Source organism: Cyrtonyx montezumae, unplaced genomic scaffold (assembly GCF_038088225.1).
Source record: "Cyrtonyx montezumae isolate F1298 unplaced genomic scaffold, pur_monq_1.0 scaffold_8, whole genome shotgun sequence".
NCBI classification, from domain to species: Eukaryota; Metazoa; Chordata; class Aves; order Galliformes; family Odontophoridae; genus Cyrtonyx; species Cyrtonyx montezumae.
Genome location: NW_027072089.1, coordinates 8,896,664 through 8,922,893, shown reverse-complemented (window position 1 = coordinate 8,922,893; position 26,230 = coordinate 8,896,664).

Below are 26,230 nucleotides of genomic sequence, written 5' to 3'. Positions count from 1 at the left end.
TGGAGCTGGTTAATATTTTTTCACCTAGTGAACTCACTGCTGTGAAGGTGCAGTGAGAGAAGGAGGTCAGCTACTCCCTTCACATGTTAATATTCGCCTATATTATAGTCTATGAGTGACCTATTAATTAGCTGCAAACTGCTGAAATGCCAGGATTTTAAATGGGAGTGTAGAGCAAATAGGGAATCATATTTATACATACATGTTCAGTCATTCTTAAGGTTGCGTAGAGATACACAGAGGTAGGTTATCTGCAGACACTATCCTGGGGAATTCCTCTGTGTGTTGCACACTGTGATAATTATAAGTCTTAGAAAAATGTTGCTTAATGCTTTAAATTCCTGGAGTTATATGATGTCATTATCTACTCAAATGCAGTGGAGAAAAAAAGAATTGTTCTATTGCAGCTGTACAATTGGTTTTCGATAAACACGAATATACATTTCTAATGACCAATAACCCTAATGACCCTGTTAATTTGTATCTTTTTAGTATATGAATCTAAATTGTCAAGGAGACAAACTAGGCTAGAAATGTAACTGTGCTGATGCCACAGGATGGAACTTAATAATGTGTAACATCTTGTATATAAGATAGCTAAAATTTCTTCAAACAAATAACTGAAAAGACTCATTTACATATGGAGTAAATCAAACTAAATGATTATTCAGGCTAGATTTGTTGAAGTATAGCAGACGAGTGGAAGAGATAAAAACAGACATTAAAAGCAGGATATTTCTGATATTTCTGACACGTCCAAAGATGTAGAAATCTGGGAGTAAATGATGAACTAATTCACTTAGATTTGAACGAGGAGGAGAGCTTTTTAAACAGTGTTAGTGAGATGAGGGAAAAGCCAAATGAGAGAAGGAAGGTGAGACAATGTCACTCTCAGTGTGAAAGATGGTGGGATGAATCTCAGGAGTTTTTCACCCAAACATAATAATATTGGGCACAATTCTAGATGTGCATTTGAACTTATGCCCATTCCATATTTTTAACCTGATTCAGAACAGCAATGGAGGCTCAGGCAGCTCGTCTGTCCTGAAAGCTTCTCCATCTCCATTATGGATAAGTGTCATCACACAAAATCAGGGGTTTTTCAATGAAGTCTTTGCCAGGCTGGTGAGCAGGAATGCTTTTCCGTATGTGTATAACTGAAGTAAGCCTAGAGAACGCTTCTGATGGGTTGATAGAAGCTAATCAAGATAGCTAAGAAAAGGAGTTCACTCTTTACAGACACATTTAGTATGTGAGGATTTGCTCTTTGATTAAACAGGATCTTCTTGGGCAGCATACCTACAAAGATTGAGCCCACAGGTGGTGAGAAATAAGAACATGACAGAAGCATGAAAGCTTTCAAAAGGAAAAGAAACTCACTGCTGTGACAAGGTTGTCCTTCCTCTTTGCAGACAACTATTGATAGAAAATGTCAAATTTTGTGAGCTGTTGCCATTCTGGCAGCTGGAATGGAAGATCTTTCAATGTAAGATGTATATACATATCTATATGAACAAAGCTGAAGGAAAACTTGAAGAAAGGTGGAGAAGTGTGTGTGTGTGTGTCTAATATGCTCTTTTCTTGTGAAGGATTGGATGATACAGCCTATGTATAGATGGATAGTTACCCAGATGTAGTACTGAAGTCTGTGGGAGTTTTGCTAACTTGGGAGGACAGAATCAGGTTTTCTGATGTCTCTCTGGGAGTGGGACAAGCAGAGTGCAGTGGGATGAGGTATTCCGGTAAAGGACCACACTGTTTTAATCAAGGGAATTGCATCATACTGGGTATGGAGATGTTTACTGATGGGTGGGGTGTCACAGATAAATAAGCAACTGAAACCTGGGATGCTTGTCCAGCCCTTATCTGAACCAGCCAGATCTCTCTGTTGTGCAAAAAGCGGATGGAAAGCTAGTGGGGATACACTTTCTTCTGACATATAAAATTCACTGCTTCTGATTAGCCACCGTCACGAAATCAGCCTCAAACTTGTGTCCACTCAAGGACACCGGGGGAAAGGCAGGATGCCAGCTCCCTTTTTTTCCTGCTTTTTGCTTAGGCCTTTTTCTTCACTTCTTTCCCCCCTCCCCCGCACACACACACACACCAGCTGCTGTATGGCACAGGCAACGGCTGCAGCTGCTGGTGAGAGCAAATTCCTTCACACCCCCAGCACCTTCCCCTATACATCTGCATGGGCATACTGACTTATGAGTCAGTTGCAGCAAATTTAAGCGAGATTGTCTCTGTGGAAACAAGGAATCTCATCTACTTTCAGTATAATACTAAGATACTGCTGGAGTGAAGCAGACTGAGTTCAGTTCTGGACATTTGTTCATGATTCACCTTTTTAATGTATTTCATTTTTCTGCCCCAGAAAGCAAGAAAGTTAGTCATGCTCCCCTTCTCAGGCTAAATGCACAAGAGATTTTGAGATGCTCTGGTGCTGCAGAAATCAAGCTATAGAGATGTGAACGAGTAGGTGCCCTTGGGTATTATTTTTGTGTGAAATAGGTAATTAACTGGAATTTCCACAGAATTGAGATATAGCCTTGTTTGAAAGCAACCTCTGCAGATCAACAAAAATTAATAAAGTATTTTTAAGCAAATGTCCCTTTCATTCTGTATTTAAAAATTGTAAAACTGAGGTTTTCTAACTGTTTGTCTTTCTCATATATTTGAGAGTTCTGGAGATGCAGTCCTGCTCTGAAGTTTGAACATTATTGTTCATTATATACCTAGACAGTGGAGATATAGGATCAATCACTTCTCAGATGATCAAATGAAATAAACTAAAGTAAGATACAGAAGTCCAGTTAAGGCAGTCTTTAAAACATGCTCTGGAAATTGTGTGGATTTGCAAACCAGATTTACACCATTTGAAGAAGAGTAACTAATATCACTTTTTCACTGAAAATTCACCCCTCTACAAATGTTTTCATTTTCAGTGGCTGAAAAGCTGAGCATAGGTAGCATTACGTTGGAATGAAAAGTTTTGGCTGTTATGTTTTGCACTTTCTGATAAAGGGTCATGTTCAGTTGTAGAAGACTAACTCCTTTTAATAACGTAGGTTGTTTACCTGAGATTTTAGTATTTTAGTTTTTAAAAGGTTGGATGTATCCAAGGTCAAGATCTTCTGTAAGATCTAATCCTTCCAGCATTCATGCATGACTGTGTGCAGTAACATCCTTCTGAGTTTCCAAAAGTAGAAAAGAGCGAAGAGCCACTTTTTATGGCTGTTTGGAGAGGGGTTTGCTTAACTCTCTATGCTATCAAATGACTCAAAAAATCACCATATGTCAGATTGGATCAGCTCAAAAATTACAGCCAGGAAGCCACTGATAGCTTCTCTGGAGTTCCATGAAAGTTTACATAATTGTCATTGCATGTCATTGAGTTTAGCAGCTGCAGGAAGATCCTACTCCCCAATAAACAGAGATAATTGATTAACAAACTGTGTCTGTGGCCACCGCAGCTTATCCTATGCGCTAAGGTCTGCACACCAAGTCATGCAGTCCTGCTGCTGGAGATATAATTTATGCATTCATTCAGTTTAAGGTGGCTAGTTGGCCTTACAAAAGTGTGGTGAATGATTTGAAGACACAGAATTGACTAGGCCAAATGCACACGGTGATGGGGTTAACATTTTAGAGTGAGTCCAGTTAAGTTCATAGCAAACTTTCCTTTTGCTTTATATGGCATAGAATTGGAAGGGATGGGAATGTTTGCTGAGCCCATTCCCCATCTTAAGAACTATAATGAATTTCCATGACTTATTTGACTGGATCTCATGATAAAATCTCGCAACATTTTTAATGATTATAAAGCTCCTTTCTCTGACAGTTAGAAATGCCCTATTCTCTATCTAAAGTTTATCCACAGGAGGCTTGTTCCAGTTGTTGTGCCAACAGTTATACTCTGCTTCAAGCAGTTCTTCCATGGTGTTTGTCAATATGAGATAGTTAGACACAGTACTCTTATTGTGCCAGCCTTCATTTTGCAAAGCTAAACAAAACTTGGCCATCTTATCTCTTCTTGTAAAACAGGCTTTCCCTTTCCCTGATTAGTTTAATAGCCTTCCCTTGCATCTCTTTCTGTGTGAATTCATCTTTCTTGGCAAGGAGTGATCAGAGAAACACTCTATATACCCAAGGAGATTTTGCAGGACTGGCTATGATAGATTATCATTGCCATCATCTGACAAGCTAGAAGTCTGTTTTAGGCTGTTTTACGGTGTCATTGGTCCATAACAACCTTGTGATTGGCAGATCTGTCCAGAAGGACACTGAAGCTGCTTGGTGCAACACCAATCCAGATTCTTTAAACACAGGTCATTAAGATACCCCAGTGATTTTTGAGAGTAAATTTTGAGAAGGGGATAGATTCCAGATGCATTCCTGCTGATACTCAGAGTGGGCTATGTTGTATACTCCCAAGAAAGGGCTTAGATATTACTTCAGTGAAAATTTACATTTTACAACTGTTTGGAAGTGAGGTGCAGAATCCCAAAGGCCATGACCTTGCAGGAAAGGAGGACCTTATCTGCCCATCATGACTGGCTCAGAGTGGTGGTGGTTGCAAAACTCGATTTTTATGGGGCTTTTGCAACAAGATGGAGGGCAGGCAAGTTGGAGTGTGTGCATCATGCCATGTAGTTGTTGTTTCTGCTTAATATACATCACTGTGACTCCAGCTTTGTAAGACTTCCTGCACCACAGCCCATGATCTCAACAACCACTCTTGTCCTTTCTCATCCTCAGGCTGATGAGGCTAAAGGACTGGATAATCTCTTCAGTTCTTCAGATCTGTGGAGTTCATTTGAACTGCTGAAATGAGAAGGGTGAGAAAGCAAGGTTGAAGACTATCACGGAATCAAAGAGTCATTAAGACTGGAAAAGACCTCTAAGATAATCTAGTCCTATCATCCATCTACCACTAAATTTGCTCACTAAACAATGTCTCTAAATATTACTTCTAGCTTTTTCTTAAACCTCTGGGGACAATGACTCCACCACCTTCCTGGGCATCCCTTTCTAGCACCTGACCACTCTTTCAGAGAAGTTTTTCCTAATATCCAACCTGAATCTCCCCTGGCAAAACTGGAGGCCGTGCCTTCTCATCCTATCACTGTTACCAGGGAGAAGAGGCCAACTGTATTTTGCCACAACCTTATTTCAGGGAGTTATCGAGACTGATAAGGTCTCCCTTGGAGCTGGGTCTGAATATCAATTTCCTAGGAAAATTTAGCAGGATACAAAATAACAGAAAGCTTGAAGAGAACCCCAAGAGGCTTTCTGGTCCAAACTCTGCTCATGCAGGGTTACAGATCTGTACTTGCGTTTCTATCTGCATACGAGGAAATGGGTGAGGAGGGAGCATCAGGGTTTAAAAGGTTCTTTTAGAGTTGTGTAGCAGATAGAAATTTCTGTGGATTATTCATGGATTTTATGCATATGAAGGAGCTCATAGTGTAACTTCAGAAATAAAACCTTTCAGTGTTTTTATTTGTTTTGTGCTCTTTCTGTTGGTTTGCTCACTTGGTTCTCCATGTCCTGGTTGTTATGTGTTTGAGTCAGCATTTGTACACCTGTTACAACCATCTGGTCTCCAGCCACCTTGCTGAACCTACACGTTGTTTGGTATCCTCGTCTCACAGGTCTGGCAGATGATGTTTGAAGGACAGGAGAATATGATCTCAGTGCAGCTAAGCAGTACAACATGTTGCTATCTTTTGAAGAAAACCTTTCAGGTATCTCTCTCTCTCTCTCACACGCATACACACACACAAAATAGAAGAAGAAAGAAGAAAGAGATATGGAGTTATAATGAAATTCTCTGATGTATCCTTCATATCTCAGCATTTTCTGAATTTTCCAAGGATATCAATAAGGAAAATAATCTTCAAAGCTACCTCCTTACAGCAATTTTGATACATTTAAGACATGCAGTAAAACATTTATGATGAACCACAAAGTGCATGGTTTAGATACATATGTACATGCCTGTGGGAGTACATATTACAGTTACATAGAGATTTTAGAGGAATTAAAACAATTATTCAAAAGCTCATTTTAAAATGGATCTGTAAGTATGTAACTATATGTAATTAAAAAAACATTTATATAAATATCCTTCAGTGGAGAAATTAATTATCCACTGGAAAGATTCTACACAGGCACTGGAGGGAGTAGGGGTAAACTGGTGCTCAGAAACCTATCCTGATGACATGCTGAATCACTGCAGAGTTAGAAAAGAGTCATAGTTCTTTAGTTCACAGTGTTTGAACTCACTCCTTTATTGCCCATTCCACTAAGTTTTCCAGTTAAAAGAAATGAACATTCAGTAAAGATCAAAACTAGGCAATGGATAAATTTATCTTTTTGAGTAAAAGATCGGCTGAGAAAAAATTGTCAGAAGAGAACTGTTTACCAGCTTGGTTTAAATTTATAGAATAATTTCACTGAAAAATAAAGCAACAAAGGATTTGCTTTAAACATTTCAACATTTCTTTCTCATAGTTATTTATTGCACATATTTTGAATTTTGAGTTGGATGTGGTCTTTCATTTTAGAAATTAGCCCTGAAAATAATTCTGAAGCGTATAAGATAATGCCATAAAAATATTTCAGGGTAAATAAAGTATTTTTGATTAATAGAAAGTTATTTTTTACAGAGTTTTTATCTTTTCAATTGGCTGAAACAAGAATTATTTTAAGCCCTGACCCAGGAAAAAAAATAAATTAAAAAAGCACTTAGATTTGATGGTTAATACTTATTTAAGTAAAAATATGGAAGAAGAAGCATCAAAATTTTCCTTGTATTATTAAACATGGCACAGCCTCATGTTACTCCCAGCAGTATGACAGATGTAGAAAAATATATAAGCAGTGCTTGTGAAAAAATTAAAACTATGAAAAACAAATTTATTGAATTTTACACATCTGTTAGTCTTTACCATCATGGTAAAAGCAGACAGAACTGTGATAGTGGTGCATCACTGGATATATTTTGTTCTATTTTTGCATGAAAGAAATACATGACCTAAAACCCTAAACTGGCATAGTTTTTTCCACCCATTGACAGATGGATTTTTCTTTTTAGTTTCATAATTGGTTATGATGTCTTCTACATGCTCCTCACTATATTCCATATACATCCTGGTGATGGGGACCTATCAAATTGAAGTGTTTTCATCTTCCTTGATGAGTGTTTCCAGGGATCTGTGCTCAGGCTTAGAGATAAAACTCTCGTCCATGAGAAAGTGCTGTTAGTGCACATGGACTCCTAAACCCCAGCCATTCCACTTGTTCACACTTTGCAGTATGGATACCATGAAAGAAAGTGAACTGTTAAACTGCCCTGGGGAGGAGGAGCTGAAGTTGGCTGGCTCTCACAATCTGACCTGTGCACCATCACACCAGTGGCTCTTCCAGCAGGTTTAATCTGCACTGATAAGTTGCATATGTCTGTGTATGATTGTACAAGGAAAATAGCACTCTAGGATATTTGTAGGTCCATTTGAAGTCCCCACTATTCTCTCTTTGTCCTTGCTGTAACACAGCTTACCTGAGTCAAGGGAAGGAAAGACCTTCTTCACCACACCCAACCATTTTTGTTTTGGGTCCTCTCCCATGTTCTAACCCTGCAGCAACAACTTGCGAGGGAAGGTCCTGCATCCAGCGCAAGCACCACATGCATGGCCGGTGGTGCACAGCACAGAAACACTCACATCTCACCTGCAGCCCTGCCATCAATTATTCCAGCCCACCAGGGCTCTGTTGTCTTTCCTGTAGATATAAGAATGACTTGATTTTTACACATAGCCCAGTGAATATTTCCTCACCATGCAATCTCCAAAGCAAGACATGGGCAGAATACATCCCTGACTTAGCCTTGATCCCTGCCATCCCCTCTACATGCACTGGAGAGCATTAATGTGTAGTCAGTTAATGCTGCCCCCAGACTGCACTGGCTGAGCTGTAGTGGATGGTGTCCCAGAGGAGCAGCAGAAGCATTCATTCCTCTTTTGACTCATCTATTTTATAAAGTTTTCACCTGTGAGATCAGAAACTCAGTGACCTTGGCAAGGAGGGAACTGGAAAATGGGTTTAGTGGGAAGGTATGACTCAAAAGCACTGTTCATAGCCCAGATATCTTCCCCTAGGGATTATAGAGAGAGCAATACTCAAATCAGTGTGTCAAGATGTCACCAGGCACATGTTGCAAGAAACTTTATGCAGCGTGCTGCAGTCAAGGCTCTGAATTTAAAGAAATGCTCATATTCAATCAGTGTCCCTTTGCTTGTACTACTGTCTGCTCCTCCTATTTCAGTCCTTTTACTGCTCCTGTGCTCTTTACTGTTTCCCCCTCCAGAAGCATCTATCATGGAGTCATTCTTATCCTCTGCCTCCAACAGCTAACGGGCATCTGTCAGCAGACCACTCTTTGATGACGCTCCATCGATCACCCTGAAGGAAATGGTTATTGAGTGGGTGGCAATCAACTTTTTACCTCTCCCTGGAGCCAGAGTGCATCAGTGCTTTCCAGTATTAGGCAGAAGACTCCAGGAAAGAATTTTTTTCGTTGCAGTTCTTCACATGGAAGCCTGATATGCCAGTGCCAAGTCATGGGGCTCAAGGGACATAGCTGTAATTTGTTGCTGAGTTGTGCTTTGAACTCAGTGCCAGCTGAAGGTAGGAAAGAGAGCTGGTGCTGGAGACTGAGAGCTTCTGGCTGACAACTTGCGATTTCCAAGTCTGAGCTAGCAGACTTGAGATCAGTGGGGAAATGATCTGCTGATGACAAAAGTTTCCACCATCCCTCACCACCTATGCAAACATGAACCCAAACTGAGACAGACTGGAAAAACGTTACCCAGCTCAACTGGAGGAAGGAAGCCCCAAGTGCATATGTTTAGTAGGACAGAAAGAACTAGAATTAAATTGATTATGCAGGTTTGGTATAATCTTGTACCAGATTTTAATGGAGAAAAAGGAATTTTTATTATGAAAGAAGAGAAAGATGGAGCATAAAATAAGTCAAGCCTTCTGAGTTTCCACACAGGAACAGACAGCAGAACAGAACCTTTAATCTGGAACCTTTGCAGCATACAGATAGCTGATGATTCAGATAGCTTCACTAATTCCCTTTAACCCTGGCAGATAACTGCACTTGAAAATGTGGACTTTACCAAAAGGTCAATGGGGCTGTGTCCTGGTTTCAGCTGAAACAGAGTTGATTTTCTTTATAGTGCCTAGTATAATGCTGCGTTTTGAATTTAAGAGAAAAACAGTATTAATAACATACTGACATTTTAACTGTTGCTGAGCAGTGCTGCACAGAACCAAGGATGTTTCAGCTTCTGGAGCCATCCTGCTATCAAGGGGTCGGGGGGCACAAGGAGCTGGAAGGGGACTGAAGCAAGAAAAGGGACTGAAAAGGTAGGACCTGTTGTGTAGGAAGCAGCAAAGTTTGCATGAAGCTGCACTGTAGACACAACACTTCACATCTGCCCATGTGCTTACGTTTGAAGTGCTTTGCAAACATCTGTCAGTGTCCATTGATGACCTTGTGAGTTTGCTAATTGATCTGCAATCAGGCTTTGTCTTCATTAGATACCATGTGGTATACAGAATAATGCAGTTCTCTGCCTTAAGTACATTAAGCTCAGATTATCCAAATTTCTTCAGCACCAAAGCTGAATTCAGTGCTGCTCATAGTGAGAGTATGACAAGAAAATCAAAATGAGTGATTTGTTTGATAGTTTTCTCATTTCCTGATCACAAATGGACCATGAATCGAGTGTGAAGTCCTCTGATGTAGTCATTATAAAAAAAATAATTTGAAAATTTCTCCTGAAAAATAATTATCTATATGCAGCAAATCAAATTATTGTTCATACATTCACTGGGGGTATCATTTGTGCTGTAACATAGGTAACTTTTGCGATTAACATATGTTATAATTAACTGCTTAATTTATCAAAGCATTTTGTTTATGAGTACCATAGCTAATTACAGAATATGCAACCAGTGCTGTACTGGTCACCTGGCTGCCTGCTTGTTCTGCAGGAGGAATCACAACAAACAAGTGAATCCTCAGGAAACCAGCACTCCATGTCATCTTCATGCCAGAGTAAGAACCTGCACTCATGCTTTGGCTCCCTGGAAGTTGGGGATCATGTAGTGTTGTGATGGCAAGCTGCAATTGCCTTTGTCTTCACACCATGCACGTGAATGGAGCAGAGCATAATAAAACATGAGTGATTTGCTGCCTGTGGTCCCTACAGGAAGAGGAGAAGAAGTTTTTTTCTTTGCTTCTCTGGAGAAAATCTGTGGTAGACGCTCCCAAATACAACACATATTACAAGAGAACAGGTAAGTGAAAGGATGAGTTAAAGTAAGGGAGGTAGTGATTGTGAGTATCTGTATCAACCGAACCTGTGTTTGTGGCCAGGATCCATGATATTTTGCTCACCTGCTCAGACTGAAGTGCACAAAATTTCTGTTGAAAATGTCTCACTCCCAGAGTTACTATGGAAACATTGCTAGAGTTTAACAGCTTTTGTGCATCAACCCACAGCCATAGTTATACAGCAGAATGGTCAGGTTACAGGTACTGTTAAAATGTCCTGATCCCTGACTTCCTCTCTGTCACTCTGTAAACACTAGTGATGCTTTTTCCTCTATTGTGGAGTAAGCACTGTCACAAAGGCATTCTGTATCTGAAGGCCTTTCACTCTGCCATGGCTTTTAGATGGCTTCCGATCCAGATCTACTATAGATATCTCCTTTTGGCTACTATTGGAAGCTCCCTGCAGTGTGCAATAAACATTCACTTCATATCACACATCTCTCTCCGACAAGCAAATCCCTTGCATATCAATGCAGCCCTGTGAAGAGATTTTGCTTTTTTACATTCCTTCCACTCCCAGCTGTTAATTTGCACTGACTAGATAGCAGGGGGTCTCACTCTGCCCCAGAGACGTGCTTGTGACTTCCATCGACTTTAATAGGATTTGCTTGAACTTGTAGACAGTCTCAGCAGAATTCAAACAGACTGGCTGAAAAATTCAAAGTCATCAAGACGCTTTGAAAACTCAGTTTCTCTTACCATTAATGGGAGTGAAATGTTCAAATCTCAGGTTAAAAAAACATGGAGTTCATAATAGCGAACTGGGTTTAGTTTTATTGTCTCTTCCATAATACAAGCCTATTGCCTGTAATGACTGCACAAGAGAGAAAAAAATGAGGGTAGGAGTTAGCCTTTCACTTACAGGTATTTTATTTGAACTGAATGACAGTGCTTTCATAAGTTCAGTTTGTGCAAGTGTGAATTACTTCTACAAACATTTTGACAAACCTGCAGAGGACTGAAAACACCTTTCTCTGCCACTGCTGTTTGTAGAAAATGATTTATGGGCGCTACTGATAACTGCTATTTCAGATTTAAACTGAACTACTCTAGATTAAAAAGAGAGCACTAAATAATTCAGGAAATCTCTAAACGGAAATAGTGTATACATATATAGCAATCTGTGTCTGATTTCCTTTATCCACTTGAGCCATAATCAGCAATTATTAAATCAGACGAGCTTCTCTGTGTTATTTAAGCCCACAGTGAAATTGTTAAAGGCATCTAAATAGATGTTCAATTTCAGAGAATATATGTGCCAAAAATGTGTGCAAGGAATGGGTTGGGAATTGAGAGTACTTTAGATCCAGTGCATCAAACAAGAGTAAATCATTTGAGAAGAAAATCACCTATGTGCATTTTAAGAAGTCCACGTTTCGAAGATACCTCTAGGTACCTATGATGCCTTACTGCTAGTTTGGAAAGAGTTCTGGACGAGCACACTTTTTGTAATGGAGCTGGTATGGACAAGGAGTGCAAATGAATATTTTTTAAATATTAACCAGATCTTCTCTTTTCCATTTCAAATCCATCAAATTAAGCAAATTGCACAGAGGCTGGAAAGAAAAGATCCTTCACTTAATTATTTAGCCAATATTTACTGGGAAGAAGTATATTATTAACACAGCAAAAGAAGCTGTTAATTACTGTTCACTGCATTTCTAATAAAAAATTATAATCTGCTATTTCTATAAAAGAAGCCATGTCAGTAATAATCCATCCTAAATTGCAAGAATAAACTGTGAGTGTCATTTATCTGTACTGTACAGATACATGCTACATGAGGAAACACCTTTTTAAGACAGTCTCAAAGAGCTTTTTGTTAGTGACCTTCAATCAACCAGCATCTAATTTTGCAGACATTCAATGGTATCCTCATGCACCTGTACATGTTTTTTTCCATAAAAATCTGTGCTTCAGCATCACATGCTTTTCATTCACTTTGAGATAACAGAGACAGCAAAAATAGAAACAAACTTATCAACCTGAATGCTGTTTTATTTTGTATATGAAAGGGTTTTAATTGTAGAATCATTGTTGACTAAAGTGTGTCCTCTGTTCATCAAGAGAAAGAGGAAGTGAGAGGAAAGGAGGAAAGTTGTTGTGAGGTCACTTGCACTTGACCACTGTTAAGGTCAGACTTCAACTTTCTGCTTGGTTTTAGCTGTTCCATGTGAACTTTGGTTAGTAACCCACAACCTGCTTTCCTGAAACCCATGCTGTGTCATGGAAATAAAAGTTAGAGAAAAGGAATATTCTCAACTTTTTTAGACTGCCCTTCTATTCAGTGTTAGTTATTCCTGACATATTATTTGCAAAAGTAATTTTTCATGTTGGATTTCTTGCTACAGTTAAAATCCTTGTATTTTTTTTCTATCCTCAGAATGTGAGAACGTATTCCTCTTGTCTCCATAGTACCTTGAGACGGTTTTCATATCTTCCCTTGGACTTTCCTTAGTCCAAGAAATACACAATTCCCTCCTGCTGCATCTAATTTTTCTCACTATTATACCATTCCTGATGCAATCAGTCCTTCCTGAGGATGGATGCAGTATTACAACACTGGGTAGAACAAGAGGGGTCTTTCACATATAATCTATTAAAAAAATTTTAAAACTTTTGTCCTTACTCAGAAAGGCATCATCTTTCTGTATAAACTCCCTCATATGTCATGATTTTTCTGATTCCTGCCCTATCATCATTTTTTGTTTACATACTACCTTCTTAAGCCTGATTTTATCCACAAAAGTATCAAAGACACAGTTACCCCTTCTCCTCATCATTCATGAGAATATTGAATTCTATCAGACCTAGGACGAATCTTTGTAATTCCCACTTGATACAATCCTACATTTTGTCAATGAAACATTGATATGTTACTCTTAAAGTGCAGACTTCTAGCCATCTTTGCACACCCTTTCTCTGTAGTTTAATCTTGACCATGTTTTCTTGGCTTACTTATGAGAATATTATGTGGGATGATGTCAAAAGCCTCACTATAGTCAAGAATTATGGGATTAACTTTTCTTGCTCTTCCCAAAAGGCTTGCTATGCTGTTATAGAGTGAAGAAAGATTGGTTTGACGTGATTAGATCTTTACAAACTCATACTGCTGCTACTCCTCTCCTTGTCCTTATCCAGGTACTTAGAATTATTTAGATTACTTGTTCTAGTATTTTTTCCACGAATCAGTTAGACTGTCAGACTGATAATTCTGTGTCTCCTCTTTTGCTCTTCCAAGACATAGGTGGTCTGCCAGCTCTTCTTCAGTCCTCTGCACCTATATATCTCCTGTGAGTTCCTTAAAATGTCTACTAGTGGCTGTCAAATTGTTTCTGCCTTTAGCGTAAGTATCCTGGGATATATTTCCCACTGCCTCACTGAACTCAAGACATCTATCTTATCTAAGTATTTTCTAATCTGATCTTTTTGAGTTATTGCCCTTAGTTATATCAACTGGTCATAGCAGATCTTTCCTGTGAAAGCTGAAATGGAAAAGGCACAAACATTTCACTTTTCTCAGACTCATCTGGCAGGAGTTTGTTCTCTCTGTTTAGCCGTGAACCAGTGTTTTCCTTGGACTAAACACAAATGTGCTTACAGAAAGCTTTTTGCTTCCTTTGCTAATTTCCTCTCTTTTTGTACCTTCGCCTTCCTGATTTTTCCCCCACATATTTATGCTATTCATTCGTATTTGTCTTTAGTATTTCAATGTAGTTTTCACTTCCTGTACATTTTATTTAGCTCCAGGTCATTGAAGAGCTCATGGTTTAGCCAAATTGTTTTCTGATTACACTTCCTATCCTTCCTTCATGTTGGCATGGCTTCTGATTGTATCCTCACTGTCATTTCTTTAAAGAATTGCCAACTCTACTGCACTCCTTTGTCACTTCAACTTGTTTCCGAGGAGATCTTGCCCACCAATTTACAGTGTTTATTGAATTCTTGTCTCTTGAAATACATTGCTTTCAATTTTCTGTTTATCCTCCTTCCTTCAGTAAATATAGTGAATTAAGTCATTTAATGGTAATTATAACTCAAGTTTCCCCATTCAAAACCTGGGATAAAATATGTTTGTCTCTGTAGATTATAAATTCTTCCAGCAAGGAAAAGAAATCACTCAGTTCTTTTTTTTTTTTTTTTTTTTTCCCCACAAAGTGAAGAGTTATTCCAATATTAGCTGTTTCATTTTAAAAGGTTCTTATTCCACTGCCCTATGGGCAAGCAGAATCTTTCTTTTCCTGTTGCACCTTGCTTCTTCTTTCAACAGGTAACATGAATAGTTCTTTGTTCTTCTATTATGTTGTAATATATCAGCTCCTCCTATGCTGTCTGTTTCCTAATTGGCTGCTGTTAACCAGGTTGAAGAGCACAAGCAGTTATATGGGTAAATGCATGCAAATAGTGATACTGTATTGAAAATGACAGAAGATATTATCATATTTTAATATTATATGTGTTGTAGAGCTTGATGTCAAATTAGAACAAGACTGAAGTGCACAGCACTGTATCTCTGTATTCTACTGAAGTTAGTGCTTTGGATATCATGGGAAGGAATTGTGGATTTGCAGGCCAGAAAGAAGCTCTGCTAGAGCTTAGCCAGCATCTCAGTGAGGACAAACTGGTGACCATGAAAACAGTGATGTGGAATTCAGAGTCCAGAGACCAGACAAAACATCACATTATCTCTGCTGTTCAAGGAGGGGCTAATGCTGCTGTACTCTTTACTGGAATGTAAAGAATTTCCAGATACAGAAATCAGATTTTGACCTTCAATTAACTCCGATTGGAAAAAGCAATAAAGGCATGTCACTTGGTCATTCCAAATCGATGGACTGAGGCCAGTTTATCAGGTTCAGCAAGACTAAGTGCCATTGTCCTGCATTTTGGTCATAAGAACTCCATGCAACACCACAGGCTTGGGGCAGTGACTGGAAAGTTGTACAGAAGAAAAGGATATGGGAGTATTAGCTGTCAGATGTGTGAACATGAGCAAGCAGTGTGCCCAGGTGGCCAAGAAGGCCAACAGCATCCTGGCTTGTATCAGAAGTAGTGTAGCTAGTAGGTGCACAGAAGTGATTATCTCTCTGTAATCATCACTGGTGAGGCTATATCTCAAGTACTTCATTCAGTTTTGGGCCCCTCTCTGCAGGAAAGACATTGAGTGTGACCAGAGAAGTGCAATGAAGCTGTGAATTTTCTGGAACACAAGTGGCTGAGAGATCTGGTATTCTTCAGTCTGGAGAAGAAAAAGCTCAGGGGAGAACTTCTAGCTCTCACAACCCTCTGGAAGGAGTGGTGAAGTAAGGGTCACCCTTTTCTCCCTGATAATGGCAGTACAACTAGAGGGAATGGCTTCAAGTTTAGCTAGAAGAGGTTCTGATTGCATATTAGGAAAAAATTCTCCTCTAGAAGAGTGGTCATCTACTAGAATGGGCTTCCCAGGGAGGTTGTGAAGTTAGTAACCCTGGACGTGCTCAAGAAACATTTAGATGTTGTACTAAGGGACATGGGACAGGTGGACTGTTGATCTACATGATCTTGGAGGTACAAGGCTGTGTAAGGATGAGGTCAAGAAAGCCAAGGTCCAACTGGAACTGGATTTGGCAAGAGGTGGAAATAAGAAGATGAAAAGCTTCTACAGGTACATCAAAGAGAAAGAGAAAGGAAGACATTCCCCACCCAGTGGGCAATATAGTCAAACTGGTCACAAGAAGAAGGCTGAGGTACTCAACAAATTTTTGCCTCAGTCTTCACTGACAACTGCTCTTCACATACCCCTCCAATGGAAATCATGAAAGGTAGGAACTGGGAAACCAATGTCCCTCTCAGGTTCGTGACCACCAGGGGAACCTGAAAATCTGTTAAGTCTATGGGTCCTGAGGAGATATATCCTTACATTCCTCAGGGAATTGGCTGACAGAGTTGTCAGACTCAGTATTTTAAAAGTCATGGCAGTCAAGTTAAGTCCCTGGTGACTGGAAAAAAGGCAATATCACACCCACTTTTAAGAAGGGTAGAGAGGATGACCTAGGGAATTACTGACCTGTTAGTCTCACCTCAGTGCTAAAGATCATGGAGCACATCTTCCTGGAGCTACACTAAAACATGTGGAGGAGAGGAAGATGATATGAGACAACCAGCATGGGTTCACCAAGGGCAAATCCTGCCTGATCAACATAGCGGCCTTCTATGATGGCACAGCTGCATTTCTGGACAACAGAAGAGCCACTGATATCATCTATCTGGACATCACTAAGGCCTTTGACACGATCCCCCTTCTCTCTAAATCGGAAAGATATGGATTTAATAGGTGGATGGTTCAATGGATGAGGAAGTAGTTGAAAGATTTTAGCCAGAAAGTGATCAGTGGATCCATGTCCAAATGGAGATCTGTGATGACTTGCATCCCCCTGGGATCAGTACAGAAACTGATGGTCTTCAACATTTTCATCAACAGTTGGCTTGAGTGCATCCTAAGCAAGTTTATGGATGACACCAGGCAATCAATACACTCAAGGGACATCCAGAGATCTCTAGACAGGCTTGAGTAGTGGGCCCAGGAAAACCTCATGATGTTCAATAAATTCAAGTGCAGTATCTTGCACCAGGGTCAAGGCAACTCCCACTGTCAATACAAGGTGGAGGTTGTAAGAATGGAGCACAGCACTGCTGAAAAAGAGTACTGGTGGAAGAAAGCTGGACATGAACCAGCCATGTGACCTCACAGCCCAGAAAACCAACTGTATCCTGAGCTGCATAAAAAAAAAAATGTGGCCAGCAGGTCAAGGGAGGTGATTCTGGCCCTCTCTGCTCTGGTGAAACCTCACCTGGAGTACTGCATCCAGATATGAAGTCCTCAGTACAGGAGAGATGTGGATCTATTAGAGTGTGTCAAAAGGAGGTCCACAGAAATGACCCAAGGCTTGGAACATCTTCCCTGTGAGGACGGGCTGAGAGAGCTGGAGCTGTTCAGCCTCAAGAAGAGAAGGCTCGGTGAGATCTGATAATGACCCTTCAATATCTAAAGGGGGCTGTAGGCAAGCAGGGGACAGACTCTTTATCAAGGTCTGTGGTGGTTGGACAAAGGGAAATGATTTCAAACTAAAAGAGGGGAGATTTAAATTGGATAGAAGGTTTTTTTTTTTATGTTAAGGGTGGTGAGGCACAGGAACAGGTTAACCCAGAAAGATGGTAGATGCCACTTCCCTGGAGATACTAAAGGTCAGGCTGAATGGGGCTCTGACCAACCTGATCTAACTGTAGATGTCTCTGTTCATTGCAGGGGACCTGAATTAGGTGGCCTTTATGTGTCCCCTCCAAATCATACAATTCTATGATTCCATGAAAACTAATTCCTTCCTTGCTGAACAACCAGCCTCTTGAGAACCCCATGAGGTAACTAACACTTATAAACAGAGAAAAATGAAATTGAGCTCAAGCTTTCATCCTTTGAATACAGTGCAGTCTCAGATGCCAGGATCAGAATATTTATCTTAAAGAAATTGCAGTAACATTAGACTGCAGATTAGAGTTAAAACACTTGGTGAAACAGCAAATCAGGCACAATATGTGTGAGTAGATGTTGACTGCCTTGCTCCAGATGATTTCTGAAGTATTACACGAAATAAAATGTGACTGTAATACTAATGTTCCCTATTTAACATCTGTATTTGAGGGATCATAAAAATAAATAAATAAATAAATAAACACTCCTGCACTCCTGGCAGTGCTTGATTCAAGCTGATGATGTCATTCATTCATTAAATACGATCTTAGGCATTTTGTGCAGCCAGGATATGTCAGAAAAATATGACTCAGTAGCATAAGCTGCAACATTTTTTTCCCATAATTTCTATCTGCAATGAAGCAGCAATGTAAGGAACATAATTTGGCAGTGATCATTTTCAGAATAAGACCCTCAGTTTCACATCACCTGCAAATTTACTGAGAGGGCAGACCCTTAATGAAGATGTGAAACAGGACTGGATCTTAGCAGTTATCATTAGAACTAAGATTTTTTTCTTTCTCAGTTTCACTTAATCATCTGTTGAGCTGAATTAGAAATGAAATATTAGATACACATGCAATTCAGAGGGACCTCTACAGACTTGAAAGGTAGGTTTGGGTGAACCTAACGATGTTCAACATGGCAAACTGCAAGGTTTTGCACTTGGGCCAGAGGAATCCCAGGGATCTATACAGACTGGAAGGAGCAATCCTTGAGAGCAGCCCTGCAGAGAAGGACCTGCATGTCTTGATGGTTGAAAAACTTGACATGAGTCAGCACTGTGCTCTTGCAGCTCAAAAAGCAAATGATATCCTGGGCTCCACCAGGAGAGGGGACAGGGAGGTGATTGTCCCTCTGTACTCTGCTCTTATGAGGTCCCATCTGGAGTACTGTGTTCAAGACTGGAGCCCCCAGTACAGGAAAGACAGAGCTGTTGGAGAGGGTTCAGAGGAGAGCCACGAAGATGATCAGGGGGCAGAAGCACCTCCCCTAAGAAGACAGGCTGAGGGAGCTGGGCTTGTTTAGTCTGGAGAAAAGAAGGCTGGGGGGTGATGTAATTGCAGCCTTTCAGTACCTGAAGGGAGCCTATAAACAGGAGGGGAGTAAACTCTTTGAAAGGGTAGATAACAGCAGGGCAAGGGGAAAGGTTGAGGGAGGGAAGATTTAGGTTGGATGACAGAGGGAAGTCCTTTACAATGAATGGTGAGGTGCTGGAATGGGCTGCCCAGAGAGGTTATGGATGCCCCATCCCTTGAGATATTCAAGGCCAGATTGGATGGGGTCCTGGGCAGCCTGGTCTAGTAATAAATGGGGAGGTTGTTGGCACTGCCTGTGGCAGTGGGGTTGGAGATTCATGATTCTTGATATCCCTTCCAACCCAGGCTATTCTGCGATTCTGTGATACACTCCACATACTCTGAATGATAAGGGAGTTGAGACTGAGGATTGAACCTGAAGTGGAAGTTGCAATATGTAGTCAGTTGCTGGAACTACTTCTTTGATGTTTAAAAAAAAAAGAAAGAAAATATGTTCATTGAAAATAAAAGTTAGCAAATTCTTCAGGAAAAGGTCTTCATCCTTGTCAAAATCATGTCTGGAAATGTACTGAGCATCTTGCTGCTTTGTAATTACAGCTATTTTTGAAAATATTTTCACCACAGACAACTGCAAATTATTCCAGATTTCACAGGTTCTAGTGATAATCACAAATGCTTAATATTGTGTCTTTTCTCTCTTGCCAAGTCTACAACACCATAACCATTCTGCAGAACCAAGGAAAACCTTTGGCACACTTAGCAGCCGTCACAATACTGTTTACTGGTGTGGAATGTGGTTAGTTATATTATTAGCTCTACGTACCACTGAGAGGACATAAATCGGCTATATGAATATTAAGTGAGCGTCAGCTGAAGCACATGTTTATGCAATGTAAATGACTTGTATTTAAAGATGTGTCTCATGCATTTATGTGTGTTGGGCTGGTGAAATGCAGCTGACATTTGAAATCTCGATGACATAACTGATATGAGGTCAGTAAAAATGTATGTAGTTTATATGCCACTGGTGGTTTGTATGGCCTCCTGCAAAAGTGCAAACAGGTGGGAGTTATTTATATTACAGTTTTGATCGACTCTGGATGGTGTAAACAAGCCAGACTTTAAATCATTATCTCAGCAATCTACGGTCTATGAGCTTGACTGTGATCATTGCTAGTCGTTACAGTGGAACAATTAAGTAAATTAACAATTAATCCAGAGTGGGATTCATCAAAGAAAATATGTGCTTTGTGCATATAGACATCTATAGAGGAGAGTCAGAGCCAGTCAGGGTAGCACTGCATGAATCCCAGTAAAAATAGACGTTTCCATTCATTGTGAATATCATGACACTATTGGTTAGTTTTCCATTGGTAACAACAGACAACTAGACAGCTGTCTCAGATACAGATGCTTATATCTCAAACACGTTGAGAAATACCCCAAACCTTGAGTAAGCATGGCTGAATTTATATAAAATACATTTTGTTGAATGGGACTTAATTTAGACCACTGTGAATCCTGTTACATGTATCCATGGATGAATTCGACCATTCCCTTTGACCTCACAAAGATTCTTAATAACTTTTGAAAAGAAAGATGCTTAAGTAAGGCAGAGGAAACCAAGGATAGGAAAATGAAGTGTGTTCAGATGAAGAGTAGGTATGGGGTCTGTTTTATCTACAGTCAGGGACTACATTTGGTTTCAGTGCTGACAGTAAACTGACACATCATCTGGACATATGCGTCTGGATTGCTGACCCTCATTTTGCCCTTTTGAATGAAATAATCTTCTCTTCAGTGCCTAGAACAAAACAGGAATGATCAGGGATACCACTTGACCTCTTGCTCCCATCTAATACAAGGGCTACTGATAGTGGTTGTCAACTAATTATAGCTGTCCCAAGCGTTTAGTTGTCAGACATAGCCACTATGGTGAAAAACTGCTTTTGCAGATTTGCTTTCTGGGATACTGAATTTTTACCATAAATTATTTGACTAGCTGTTGTTGTGCACTCTTAATACCATGGAAGGAGTAGAATCACATTTTCAGCTTTGGATTTCCTTTTTTTGTTTTTTTTCACTGATCAATGCCAAACTAAGAGCACCACAGGAGACAGGATATTCTGTGCCTATCTCACTGCCCAAGGTTGGGTTCAAGAAAAATGATTTTGATGTTTTTCCTATGGATATGTAACCTGGGTATGTTCTCATGGTATATATTAGTGACTCACACTGCTCTTGTGAGAAGCCTGGGCTATACAAGCAGTAAGCCACTTACCCATTAACCAGTGTTCATGGTGACAGAAATGGGGGTGAGGAAATGCAACGTATGCACAAATATAATGGAAACAGGACATGAATGCTTGTCTCATCAAGGTTTAATTCCATTATTTCTTACAAACTTAACAATCTCTTATTGGCTTAACAAGAGACAGTATGAGACAAACTCAATTTAGCACTAAGTTGCACTCTTTCAGAGTATGAATGTGTTGTTTTTTTCTGGCTTTAGGTGATATTTCTTCTCTATAATCTACTCCAGAGTAAATCTTGTTGCTATCTCATGAACTAGCCAAAGATGAGCTGTCAGAGTGATGCAGTGTATATTACCATAGGGTGGATCCTACCACTGTGCTGGGAAACTCCTCTGTATAACTCTTTGACTGTCAGATTAAGTTGCCACCAGTGCAGTTACCTGGACTGACCTTTCACTTAAAGAGATTGTCCCATATGGGCAGATGAGGCTGTAGTTGAGTACTCATGCCCCCCTCTGTGGAAGCTGTGCTAGTTTTGAGTATGAGCTTCAGGATCTCTGAAACCTCTACCAAGAGCACTCAACTCAAAGCCCTAAGGAGAGCCTCCAGATAGGAAGTGCGTTCAGTAAACCAGCTTTCATTTGAACCTAAAATCCAGGAATAAGAGCCTTCAACCCAGTAGTATCCAGCACTTCACTATTATTAGCAGCACTTATATGAAGGAGATGGATATTCGTCTGTTGGAGAAAATATTCCTGTGATTCTCCTCACTTTCCTGAACTTTTTTTCTTCCTATTTGCATAACTTCCTCACAAAGAATAATGAATGTTTGTGAAGCAGGTTTCTCAGTTTATCTGGTTATTAATGATGTGGAGAACTTCAATACCCTTAGGACTTCATTGCTGTTGCTTTAATAAACATCTTTCAAAAATGATGTGGCTACTGGCACCCTTTCTGTGCTTCTATGGTACAATGATCTTAAAGCAGTACAGTGCATTTTATTTATTAGCCAGCCCATTAATCACACAGGTATCAGTTGGCTTCAGGGAAATTTTTAATTAGAGATATTTAAGGTTGAGAGAAAGTGCTCCTGTGATAGACAGAGAGCAAGCAGAAGAAGGAGGCAGGCTATCTTTGTGACTCAGTGATTAATACAGGATTTAAATAAAATATTCATGAAAGGAAATTGAAGTTATAGCCAAATCCAAATGTTAAACCTCCTTTAAAACTCAAGTCTAAATTCTTTGGAGATTCATTCTTCTCTGTATTCATTAGTGGGGAATGAATCTAATGAACGTGAGAGAAAAGGGAATCTGTTCCCTAACATAGCAACTTAGAAACATCTTTAAACGATTCTAACTACATTTTTTTTGAACCACTATTTTAGGTCATTGATGAAATCCATACCATTATTTGAAATAACTCACAAGTCACTGGGACGATTATAAAGGAAGATTAGGGAACTTCAGACATTCCTGACAGCGCATTGACTTGCACGAAACAGAGAGGAAAGATAGTGTAGAGGGCAACTGTATCCTTCTGGCAGTCTGGGACTAGTGGTTACCAATGCTTAAGGCCTGTGTTGTCACATGAAAAATGAATGGTACTGGCTGTGCAAACATCTCCCTTGTTAGATAATTAATCAGGTGTACTTTGTTTTGATATAGTACCTCTCTGGTATTCTTGCAGGCATCTCCTGCAATAGCCCTGTAAAATGGATTGTTAAAAAAAGGGAAAAGAAGCCAAACAAACCCTGTAGCAAATATTGCATGCGATTCTTTCTGTCTATGCCAGCAACAAAATTGAACATTAAATTGTCTTACCGTCACATAGAAACAGTTTTAGTCTTGGATGCCCACATTTAATCATTTAAATCTGTAGGGAAATTCACTGAGCCCCATTTTATCTGTTTTCCCTTCCCTTTCGTATGCCACAGCTGGTCTCCTTAAGCACAATGTATCCAGCATCATTTGTCCTCTTATGCTATAAACTTCTGAGTTCTCCTTGAAGCACTTCTGGATTCTTAGTGTGGAAAGAAAAGGTGCAAATTGGTCACTACATTGTAGTGAACTTACTGGAAAGGAAGGAACATCGATGATGCTGTCTCTAGCAACAGTTAAGCTACTCTTGACTAAAGATAGAATAAGATCAGGAGGTAATCCAAGGCTTGCCAACTCCACGAGTGGTTTTGTCTTTTTCAACCCCAAATGTTTCTAGTGCCCACCGCTTTGTCTTGTGCATAAGTAGGACTGGTTCTCCCAATCACTGCACATTTTTCTCCTTTTGTGTAGCTTTCAGAGAGGAAAGAGTCTTTTCTGGCTAAGAGATTTTAGCTTTCACCTTTCACTAAGTTCAGCTGAGATAAATGCACGCACAGGAACACAAAGTGCTTGCACACAAAGAATCACAAAATGGTTGAGGTTGGATGGGATCTATGGAGGTCATCTGATTCAACTCCTAAACAGCTAGATGCCTAGAACTTTGGTATTATTACTACTCGTAAGACCATCAGGTTGAGAATTGAAAACAGATGCTCATACCTCCCAGGAATATCCCGTTAGATGATTCCTGATTTTATCAGGCATCTTTTTTTTTTTTTTTTTTTTAATTACAGTTTAATTAAATTTATTTGTGAGTGCAATGGCTACAAATAAAATGATTATTAGGAGCGTGTATTTATTTATTTATTTATTTTAAAAAAAGAAAAAGAAGGAAGTTGGGATTCTGAATCTATTACTTCATACCAGGAATCAAGTTTGACACTCTATGGTTCAGTTCCATTGTCTTAGAATGGGATAAACATGGAGTATAGATTGAGAGTACTTAATTTTGGCAAAAATATTCAGGCAATATCATGTTTTCCAAGAGTATTATTATTTTTAGGGGGTCTATTTCTAGTTCTCTTAGTTCTTTTGGAAACACAAAACTAGTATATGGATTTATTATTTAATATCTGTTCATTAATTACATTTTTTCATGGAATAAACTTAAATTTGGTTACAAGTTCATTTGAAATTTTTGTATGTATCACTAGCATTCTATTTAAGTCCATGGCTTATTAGCCTCAGTTGCCTTAGAGTTGGAATAAAGCTAAAGTTATTCAAAGGGCTATGTACAACTTGTGTTTCCAGTAGATTAAAAATTAATGTTATAGTCTAATCAGAAAAAAAAAAAGCATCACTCTTTCATGTGCAATGAAATCATCCATTCTTGTTATTAAAATCTTGTTACCGAAGATTTTAAGTTTGTCATTTTCCGTAATTTATGGACAAATTAAAAATTTGGAAAGAAAATTGGAAGAGAATAGAAGATCTAAATCAGTATAACAGAGACAGATTAAAGCATTATTAAATTGCAGATAATGTACTTTTTCCCTAAGGAACAATATTCTCCCATCCTACAATAGGTGAAATTCAGAAATCAGTTTCTCCTCTATTGGAATGAATGTGTCACATTGAAACATACTTTCCCCCAGCTCTAATTTCTCACAGATCATTTGGCAATCCATCAAGCTGTGTTGTTCAGGTATATTATGGTATTTGAAATTCTAGCATTCATTAATCACTGCTGTGTGACCTGCTTTAGACCAAACTTACTCAGCTTCTCCTGTTCTGGACTGCAAGTGCTGTGTAAACTGTTTGCTTTTCTGGTGCACCATTTGCACAGCATTTTTTCACACTCAAACAAAATATTCCCATTTGACTTTCATCCAAAAAAAATGCAGTAGACTTTTCTTACATGGAATTTGATGCATATATATTTTTTTCCCTTGTTTATTCTTTCAAGCATCTCTTTTGACTCTGTTGTCACCTGGTCTCACCTTGCTTCTGATGTAACTGTAGAATGGAAACGATTGTCACACAAGCCTGAAGAGTTTCCAGCATCTGAATTTTTTGCTTTGCATCATGCACCTTTAGGTTCTCAGGAGGTTCATTCAACTCTTGTAGTCAGACAGACAAACCTGTTGCTTTCATGAAAGGAGAAATAAAGTCCAAACTGGAGATAGGGAAAATATCATTTTGTAAAAGCAATACTATTTATCTGACACTTTCAAATATTTGCATTTCAATAGGCACCCAGATCTAAATGAGGTTATGCTAGAAATACATTGAACCAGAGTATCTTTGGCATAAACACATTCTTACATTTGGAAGAAGAAAGACAGAAAGAAGGGAAAATGAGATTTCTCTCATCAAGCTTTAGCTGTTTAAGACATACAGTCATGAAAAGTAATAGCATAACAGAAAGTAGGCCTCATTTATCTCACTTGTCTGTCCTATGTAGAGAAGACTAGAAGGTGTCAAACTCTCAGTTGTTTACAGATGGAGTCTCTTTACATAACTTTGACTAGAAAATGAGCATTCAAATGGTTCAAAAAAGATAATGACTCTTTTAAATGGCTTCAGTGAGGCAAAAATAATCTCACCAGTCTGGTTCACATGGCAAATTATGTCACAGCTATGAGTAAAGCCCAAGTTTTCTGAGTTGTGCTTCAATGGATGTCTATCCTGTTTGTCTTGCTTCTTCAGAGTTGACCTGAACTATCTGAACCTGCTCAGCTGGGACATAGCTGGCCTGATTGTCACAAAAAACACTGACATTTTAATTTTCCACTATTGCCTGAAGAACAGCTTTTCTGCCTATTTCATATTCTGATCTTTACTTAGTCCACTGTTTCCTCCTTGTAATCAAATGTTGTACAGTTTTTGTCTTTTCTGCTTCACAGAATAAGCAAAATAAATAAATAAATAAACTGAAACATCAACCCAGTTGTGAAAAATTTTACATTATACATTGCTTCATCCTTTTCAGTAGAAGAGGACACCAAGGGTCTTATTATGTATTGTGTGTTTATTACTATAATTCTATGCTGATTGCTTGTCTATCCTGTTGGAGTATAGAACATATTTTGCACTCTGTGTATTGGTAGATATCTCAGCACTTCATCTTAACACAGCATAATATAACTGGGTCACTTGAGGACAGAGTGTGGGTGGTGCTTGACAGTTTTATA